Source organism: Symphalangus syndactylus, chromosome 16 (assembly GCF_028878055.3).
Source record: "Symphalangus syndactylus isolate Jambi chromosome 16, NHGRI_mSymSyn1-v2.1_pri, whole genome shotgun sequence".
In the NCBI taxonomy this organism is placed as follows: Eukaryota; Metazoa; Chordata; class Mammalia; order Primates; family Hylobatidae; genus Symphalangus; species Symphalangus syndactylus.
Window position 1 is genome coordinate 74,157,618 of NC_072438.2, and position 9,766 is coordinate 74,167,383.

Genomic DNA, 9,766 nt, shown 5'->3' on the forward strand with positions numbered 1-9,766 from the left:
AACACGCAGAAATATCAGAGACCCATAGAAAATTATTCTGCAACATTGTGTTATCACTGAATAAAATTATGTAAATAAGAAGAGGGGCTTTGACTTCAGACTCATATGGTTTTAATCCCAGCTCTGGCATTTAAGTGCGATATGATTTACAACTTAGTTTATCCAAGTCTCAGTTTTTTCATCTGTTAAATAAGGATCATAATACCTCATTCAAAAGTTGTCATAAATGTAGATAAAATTAAATTGATGCACAATGAGAATTAAATATATTGCTATTATTAAATTATTAAAATAGATCAGTTTATTTTCCCTCACCTTCCATTATTTTCTTCATTCAGAAGACTTTAATGATTCCCTTTATTTCTAGAGTAAAGATATCTGCTTAGGCATTTGTACATCAAACAAGCCCTCTAATCAGAAGAGATTATTCTAGCTTTCTTCATACTGGCTTACATATACCCCAGAAAATTAAAATGTTCCCAGATATTTGTTGATACTAGTAATTTCATGATAATTAATGTTCAGATTGTTGTTTTCCATAGGTAATCATTTATAATTTTGTTTTGCTGAGGTCTCCCCACATTTGAGAAGGCATGATCCTTCCTACAACCCCATCACAGCAAAAGAAAGACTTACCTCTCACCTATTCTCTGTTTACGATATGTAGTCTTCAATGCAAAATTAATTGCAGGATGCCAAATAAGAGACAATTTGAAATATTGGTGTCAAACTTTCTTTTGTTCTGTGGGTGCCAAAATCTAGCAGTAAGGCTTTCTCTTGTACCCTGTCTTATACTTAATTTAAAAATCTTTGCTCTAAGAAGAGGGTAATTAGACCTATATTAAGGTGATTTTAATTGAGATACACTAAAAAGTAGAGAGGTTACCAGATTAATGACAGTCTTTATTTAGTAGCCTTATCTCTTTCTTCCTTTAGCTTTAGTCAAAGAATATATCTCTCCTATATAGCACATAAGAACCAAGCAGAGAGAGCATAGGGATGCAAAATACTCTTTTCATCTTAAAATTAAAATACAGTATTAAACTTATGTAAAAACCAGTACAAACTGGGAAGTACAAATCTACTATAAAATATGTCCTCCTAATTTTTATCATTCTCAGTAAAATGGATAAGTTATTTCCATTTATCTTTCTTTTAATCTGCATTTGTGATTTGTGATGATTAATACTGAGTGTCAACTTGACTGGATTGAAGGATGCAAAGTATTGTTCCTGGGTGTGTCTGTTAGGGTCTTGCCAAAGGAGATTAACATTTGAATCAGTGGACTGAGAAAGGCAGACCCATGCTTAATCTGTGTGGGTATAATCTAATCAACTGCCATTGTAGCCAGAATAAAAGCAGGCAGAAGAAAATGAAAAGACTGGACTGGCTTAGCCTCCCAGCCTACATCTTTCTTTTGTACTGGACGCCTCCTGCCCTGGAACATCAGACTCCAAGTTCTTCAGCTTTGGGATCCAGACTGGCTTCCTTGCTCCTCAGCTTGCAGACGGCCTACTGTGGAACCTTCTGATCATGTGAGTTAATACTCCTTAAAACACTCCCCTTTATATATACATCTGTCCTATTACTTCTTTCCCTCTAGGGAACCCTGACTAATACATTATTATTTTTCTTGATTTTAAAGAGAAATAGTTAAAAAGTTTACATTTACTTTAGAGATTAAAGTTATATACATTGTAAAAGGAACATATTTTGGATTTAAATTACAGTCTGTGGTTTAAAGACAAAACTATTAAAAGCAACTATAGCAATAATAATATGTTAAGAAATAAAAATTATTTTAAAAATGTAAATGATGTCATCAAAAACATAAAATGTGTGTGTGAGGTGAAGTGTAAGATTTTTGTATGTGATGAAAATTACATTGTTATCTGCTTAATATAGCCTGTTAAAAGTATAAGATATTTTATATAAACCTCATGGTAGTCGCAAAGCAAAAACCTACAGCAGATACAAAAAAGATACAAACTTTGGAATCAAAGCATACCACTACAGAAATACAACAAACTACAAAGGAACATAGAAAGACAGGAAAAAGGGAACAAGATATTTACTTTAGAAAAACAAAACCAGAAAGTCATTAACAGAATGCAACGTGGCAGTAGTAAGTCCTTACCTATCAATTATTTTGAAGGTAGAGTGATTGAAAAAGAAAAACAAGACTCAACTATAGGCTGCCTACAAGACACTCATTGACTCACTTCACCTTTAAAGATCCACATAAATTGCAAGTGAAGGCATGGAAAAAAGATATTTCACACAAATGGAAAGTCAAAGAGAGCAGGAGTTGCTATAGTTAGAGCAGACAGCATAGCCTTTAGTCAAAACTGTAAAATTAAGACAAAAAGTTATTATATAATAATAAAGGGGTCAATTTATTAATAGGTGTGATTTGGTTTGGCTCTGTGTCACCACCCAATCTCATGTCAAATTGTAATTCCCATTCCCATGCGTTGGGAAAGGGAGCTGGAGGGAGGTAATTGGACCATGGGGGTGGATTTTTCCCATGCTGTTCTCTTGATAGTGAGTTCTCACGAGATCTGATGGTTTAAAAATGTGGACTTCACCCCTTGTTTCTCTCTTTCCTGCCATCATATAAGAAGTAACTTGCTTCCCCTTCTTCTTCTGCCATGATTGTAAGTTTCCTGAGGCCCCTCAGCCATGCAGAACTGTGAGTCAACCTTGTTTCGTTATAAATTTCTCAGTTTCAGGAAGTTCTTTATAACAGTGTGAAAATGGACCAATAAAAGGTGGTAACAATTGTAAATATATATGCACCCAACATTGGAGCACCTAATGTCTAACATATAATTAAATATTACAGGACATGCAGAAAAAAAAGATACTGTGGCCCCTAAATATGAAGAAGAAAATAATTAAATGAATCTGAGATGACCCAGATGCTGAAGATGACTATGACAACGAAATGTTTCAAAGCATCTATTACAAATATGTTGAAGTACTTAAAGAAGCCTGTGGTTAGAATGAATATGAAAATGTAAATATCAGCGGAAAAAGGAACACTGTGTTAAAAATATAAATTCTAGAGCTAAATATTACAACATACTACCGAACAATTCACTAAATTATGCCAGTCTAGTTAGCAAATGCAAGAAATGATCTAACCTGAAAATCAGAGAAAGAAGTAAAAATGAAAAATGGAAAGACTGAGAGACAGAGAGAGAGAGAGAGAGAGAATGTTTTGATTAAGGAAAGAACCAAAAGAAAGGGACAGTAACGTAAATGAAAAAAAGTCAGTAATTCACAGAATTTGGTGAAGAGCAGAAACTTAAAGATCAAAGAAGCTCAGTGAACTGCAAAAAGTTAAGCAAAAAGAGATCTGTATAGTGAGGGTAGAAAAAAACAGAGTAAAGGAAGAGCTTAAAATCACCACAGAAAAAGTACACGTAGAGGAACAATGACATGAAGCACAGACTTCTCATTAAAAAGGGAAAAAAAGTCTAAGATGGAAATCAGAACACATCTTTTAAAAATAAAAATGAAAACGAGACACATTCAAATATATAAAAGTTGAGAAGCTTCAAGTCTTAACATAAAACTACGTAACTAAGATGGTAGGCTATTGGTAAAAAAATAGAAAAAAAAAAAAAAAACGACAAAAACAGACAGATGAAGAGAAGTACCCAGAATTAGACAGACACTTATAAGATCATTCAATTTTTGGTAGATGGCAAAGCATTTCAATGGGGAAGGAAAGCTTTTTAAACAAATAGTTGTGAGAGAAGTGGATAAACATATGGCATGAAATAAATCTTAATGTCACCTAATAACATATGCAAATCTTAGTTTGAAATGGAGTTCAAATGTAAAGGTTAAATGTAAAAGCTAAAACTAAAAATTTGGCTAAAATAAAAAAAAGTAGTTTCTCTCTGCAACATGAGGTAGGCAAAAGTTTCTTAGAAAGGAAAGATTTTTATAGAATATTTTTATTGAAAAGAATAAAAGTAAAGAGAGAACATGATAAACTTCATCAAGATAACACTTCATCAAAATAGGAAAGTTAGTAAAATGTCTCAAGTAAAATCTGTAACCCACAAAAGACCAGTATAAAAAAAAATATGTATTCTTGCTGGGCGCGGTGGCTCACACCCGTAATCTCAGCACTTTGGGAGGCCGAAGTGGGCAGATCACGAGGTCAGGAGTTCAAGACCAGCCTAGTCAACATGGTGAAACCTTGTCTCTACTAAAAATACAAAAATTAGCTAGGCATGGTGGTGGGTGCCTATAATCTCAGCTACTCGGGAGGCTGAGGCAGGAGACTTGCTTGAAACTGGAAGGTGGAGGCTGCAGTGAGCCGAGATTGTGGCCACTTCACTCTAGCCTGGGCAACAAGAGTGAAACTCCCTCTTAAAAAAAAAAAAAAATGTATGTTTACAATTCAACAATTCAACAGTAAAACAATTGATTGTTGGATGAATGATCTAACAACATTGGTCAAAAAACTTTTATACTTTAGAAAGAATCATATACAAGTGTCTGATAAACATGAGAAAAGTATTCAATATGATTATCAGGAAACTGTATATTAAAATTAAATGTATATACACTCACCAGAATGAATACAATTTAAAAACCTGTAAATAGTAAATGTTGGCAAGGATGCAGAGCAACCACATCTCTCACACAGGCTGGTGAAAATGTAAATATTCCATCCTCTTTGAAAGAATGTTTGGGAGCCTATTATAAACGTACACATCTGTCTCTGAAATTCTACCCTAGGTGTATTCGCAAGATCCATAAAATCTCATGTCTGCAAATAATTTTGCACAAGAATGTCCACAATTGCACTATAACACAAGAATCAAAAACTGGATGTAGTCTAGGTGTCTATTAACAGAAAAATGGGTAAATATTTTATGGTAAAATAATATAACAAATATACTACCTAGCAATAAAAATAAACAAACTACTAGATGCACCTCAGACATTATGTTGAAAAATGAACTAGATAAAAAAAATGTGGACAGAATGATTTTGATTTATTATGTATTATAGAAAAGGCAAAACCAATTCATGGTGAAAAAAATGCAGCAGTGTTTACCTCTGTGGGGGTGAGGGTATTGATTGAAAACAACAACATAGTAACTTTTTAAGGTATTGAAAATGTTTTGTCTTAACAGCGTATGCGCCTGTCTAAACTCATTAAATTTTACATGTAAGCTTTATTTATTTCACTCTAATTAAATTTTATCTCAAAGAAGCAAAAAAGAAATGGTAAACAAATTTTATTATGGCTTTGCTTTTTTTTCCTTAGTGGTTTAGATTACCAATTTTGAAACTATTTTTTGTGTTTACTAATTTTGAGCAAACGTAAATATTTTGAGTGTAATGATGACTAGGTTTCTCACTGTTTTGGAAGAGGGTGTTTATGTGTGTATATGTGTATGTGTTTATATATGTGTGTATGTATACATATACACATGTACCTGGAATACATTCTGAAGTTTTGGATAAAATTGAGGTATCAGTATGAGCTCAGCATCATTTTAATAAATGAATATAGAGATACATATTTTCGGAGTTCTGTTTATTGAGAAGGCATAGAAGCTATGAATACTCTTGATGCTCAGTCTTTTTCTAAAAAACATTGTCCATTTAAAAGGTACAGTGAATATAACAGAGAGTAAAACTACACCAGCAAAATGATAATGCAAACCTGAGTCACCTTGTAGTCTCAGACATTAAAGAGGCATTTTGAGAATCCCAGAGATATGTCAGAAGGACAAAAGAAGCAGCCACATATATGCAGAGAGAGCAAGGAAGACAGAATGCTAATGCAAAAGGGAAAAAAAAATGCATGCCATTGGTGAATGTGAGTAAAGTGGAGCATATAAAGGAATTTTTTGCACTATTTTTGCAATTTTTCTGTAAATGTGAAATTAAAACAAAATGAAATGCACAAAAATATTTTAATAAGTATATTAAAATCATTGAAAACAAGTGAACTAGTCTATCCATTATATCTGAACTTATTCTATAAAATTTCAACTCTACCTTTTAGGGTTCTTTTGACAAGTCTTTCATAACAAAATGCCTATTCTTGTCTCCCTATCACTACCTGTCCCTCAGAATGCACCCGAAGGGTCTTCCTCTCCATGAGGCTTCCCTTGTCCTGCTGAAGTTACTGAGCATTCCCTAACCACCACCTTTACAACTGAGCAGATGGCCTGCTTACAGGTAGTGTATATAATGCTACTTATATTCACTTACTTTTTGATATGTCTTTTTGTTTTAAAACTTTTGAAGCTTTAAAAGATAGCAATATTATTTCTACTGTTGCCAATCCTAACATCTAACTGCATTGCATGTAATTCAGTGCTTAATATTTTCAGTTCAACAGTTCTTGGTTTAAAAAGTATATCCCAGTGAAAAACTGGATTTAAAAGATATTTAATTCTGTATTTAGCAGACTATTTTAAAATTTATTTGTATAAGTAAAACTTATATTAGAAAGTTAAGTTTTTGTAGGGTTTGTAATAGATGCTTATTCTTTTGAAATCCAAAGGGCAAATGTGTTTTAACTTGTGAATTACTTTAAAAAGTATGTTGTGCCATTCTTGCATTGCCATAAAGAAATACCTGAGACTGAGTAATTTATAAAGAAAATAAGTTTAATTGGCTCACAGTTCTGCATGCTTTGTAGACAACCTGGTGGCATTTGCTTCCGGGGTGGCCTCAGGAAGCTTCTAATCATGGCAGAAGGTGAAGCAGGATCATGTGTCTCACATGGCAAGAGCAGGGGCAAGAGAGAGAGAGAGAGTGAGGGAGAGGGAAGCTGTCACACACTTTTAAATGGCCAGATCTTGTGAGAACTCACTCACTCTCCCAAAGACAGCACCAAACCATGAGAGACCTGCTCCCATGACCCAAAGATCTCCCACTAGGCTCCACCTCAAGCATTGGGGATTACATTTCAAGATGAGATTTGTGCAAGGACTAATATCCAACCTATACCAATAAATAAGTTCAAACATCAGTCAATTCATAAACTTACACTTGCTACTGTCTCCTGGATGCAGTAGTGTCTATTACCAAGTCAAAGTGTTTTTACAACATGGCATTATTATATCACATTCATCAAAGCTATCTCACTTCCTTGTTCTTGCCAGCTGTAACCTAGTCCTAGTGGGCAGAGAGCATTATTATGTAAAAGCCTTTATCATTTGTGGATTCTGGACTGAGAAAAGGAGAGAAAGCAAACAGATGTTTTCAAACTCCAGTGGCCATCTGCTGAGCCCTAAGCAATGCTCCCAACAGAGGAACGATCTGCAGCATTTACTCACAAAATACCCATTTTGTGAATGAAATGATTTCAGTGGTCTCTAAGGCTATCTCTTTGTCATCCTCTGTCAGTACTAAAGTTAATATGTAAATAAAAATAAACAAAGCATCTTTACTTACTGTGTTTTCAAAAATGTATCAACTTGTTTAAACATCTAACTCTAGTGGAAACAAACATGGTTTTATTGTAATTGCATTTATATCTGGATAGAAAACAGCAACCCCTGGAGGAAAATCAAGTAGTTTTTCCTCTTTAGGATTATGCATACTGGCTTTCAATTGAGCCCTATTTTCTCTTCAGGTGGAAGACCCAGGGCTTTGTTTTATAGAGGCAATTTTTTCCTCTAGATGCACCAAACTACACATAATAATATCTGCATATACTAATATTACATACTCAAATTTGCACTCAATTGCTGGGGCTACCATAACTCAATACTGCAGACTATTTGTCCTAAACAAGATAAATTTCTCACAATTTTGGAGGATACCAATGCAAGACCAAGGCATTTACAGATGGGTTTCCTTTGAGGGCCATAAGAAAAGGATAGGTTTTAGGCCTCTCTCCTTGGTGGTTAACCACCTTCTCACTGTCTCTTCACATGATTGTCCATCTGTGCACACATGTGTTCTCTTTCCAAACTCTTTCACAGCCTCTGTTTTATTTGATTCAACTTCCTAAATCTAGACTTCACTTTGTTTCCATCACTGCTTACACACATTATAGATAGTATAGTATATCAAAATTGAGTATATCTCAATTTTTTCTGTCTTGCTCATCAAATATTTAACCACTCAATGAACTCATATTCTATTCTTGACACAGTGTTAATATCTGAACAGATAATTGCTATGGTTTGAAAATTTTTGTCCCCCTCCAAATGAATGCTGAAACTTAATTGCCAATGCAACAGTATTGGAAGGTATGGCCTTTGGGTGGTGACTGTGTTTTGAGGGCCTTACCCTCATGAATGAGATTAAATGCTTTTTAAAAAGAGTTTGTTGAATGGAGTTTGTTTTCTTGCCCTTTTATCTTTTACCAGGTGAACACACAGAGTTCCTACCCTTTAGAAGATGTGGATCTCACCAAACCACTGAACATGTCTGTACCTTTATCTTGGACTCCAGAACCATGAAAACATAAATTAATGTTCTTTATAAATTACCCACTCTCAGGTATTTTGCTACAGCAGCACAAAACAGACTAAAATAATAGAACATAATTTCACACTCAGAATGTATAGTTGAGATACGTCATCTCATTGTGTTTGAACATACATAGCCATACAATATTTACATTGTACAATGAGTTCTCACTAAACATCATCAATAGGTTCCTGGAAAGTGCAACTTTAAGAGAGATGAAACGTCACAAATCCAATTTTGCCATAGGCTAATTTATATAAACAAGAGTTACATTTCCACAGAATATTTCTGGTCACAAAACCATCACCAAACATCAAAATAAAGACAGAAAACACTTCTAGTACTAGACATTGAAATAAATATGAGCTATACATACATTTAAGAAAGATTAATAAAATGTTACATAATTATTCACCCAATTTTTGGTGAATCAGTATGTGACAGTGACCACAGAAGTGGGGGGTTAAGTCAAGGAATAAATGTTTGCAAGGCACAAACTGTAAGGAGTAGCTCCCTACCACTACAGAGTCCACAGACAAAGAAATTACAAACACGGTGGGCTCACTTGCAGATTTCACACATTTTTATTTCACAATCACTGGTATTGACTTGTTCATTCATGAATTCTTCAATCTGCTTATTCCAGTTCAGGTCTCAGTTGGCTAGAGCCTTTCCTGGCAACTCAAAGCACAAAGTGTAAACCTATCCTAGACAGGACACAATCCCCTGGCAGAGTACACTCACACCCACCCCCACTCAGATTGTAGACAACCCAATTCGCTTCATATGCACAGGTTTAGGATGTCAAAAAAAACTCCAAGAACTCAGAGAAAATCCATGTGGATATGGGGAAAATGTGCAAACTCCACACAAGCAGTAGCTGGCCGGGAATCATTTTTTTTTTTTTTTCCCCAGCATTACAAGGAAATAACATTAAATTGAATGACGTTATTGAAGGACCTGCTATACGGTGGCTAAAATTAGAGCTAGGTGAGTGTTTAAGAAAATTTTAGCTTCAGGTGTGTTTAATTTGAGGAGACTGGAGTTTCCCTGCAGGAGTTGTACAGAAAGAGAAAAACTGGCAAAAACTGGCAACATTGCATAGGAATTCATCAGCCTACAAACAGTGATTGAAGTAACTTAAATTTTAAACATTTCTCCAAAGGAAGCTTTGAGGAAGGAGATGAGAAAAGGAGTAAGGATGGGGTCTAGTACGGTGGCTCATGCCTGTAATCCCAGCACTTTGGGAGGCCAACATGGGTGGATCACCTGAGGTCGGGAGTTGGAGGCCAGCCTG

At 34.8% G+C, this 9,766-nt stretch overlaps 1 long non-coding RNA gene across 1 annotated transcript; it reads left to right on the forward strand.

The window, feature by feature from the left end:
* The first annotated feature begins 1,487 nt into the window (after positions 1–1,487).
* Positions 1,488–8,445, forward strand: LOC134732758 (uncharacterized). Its single transcript, XR_010116243.1, has 3 exons — positions 1,488–1,535; positions 6,112–6,219; positions 8,367–8,445. It is a non-coding gene; the product is annotated as an uncharacterized lncRNA (long non-coding RNA).
* The last annotated feature ends 1,321 nt before the right edge of the window (positions 8,446–9,766 follow it).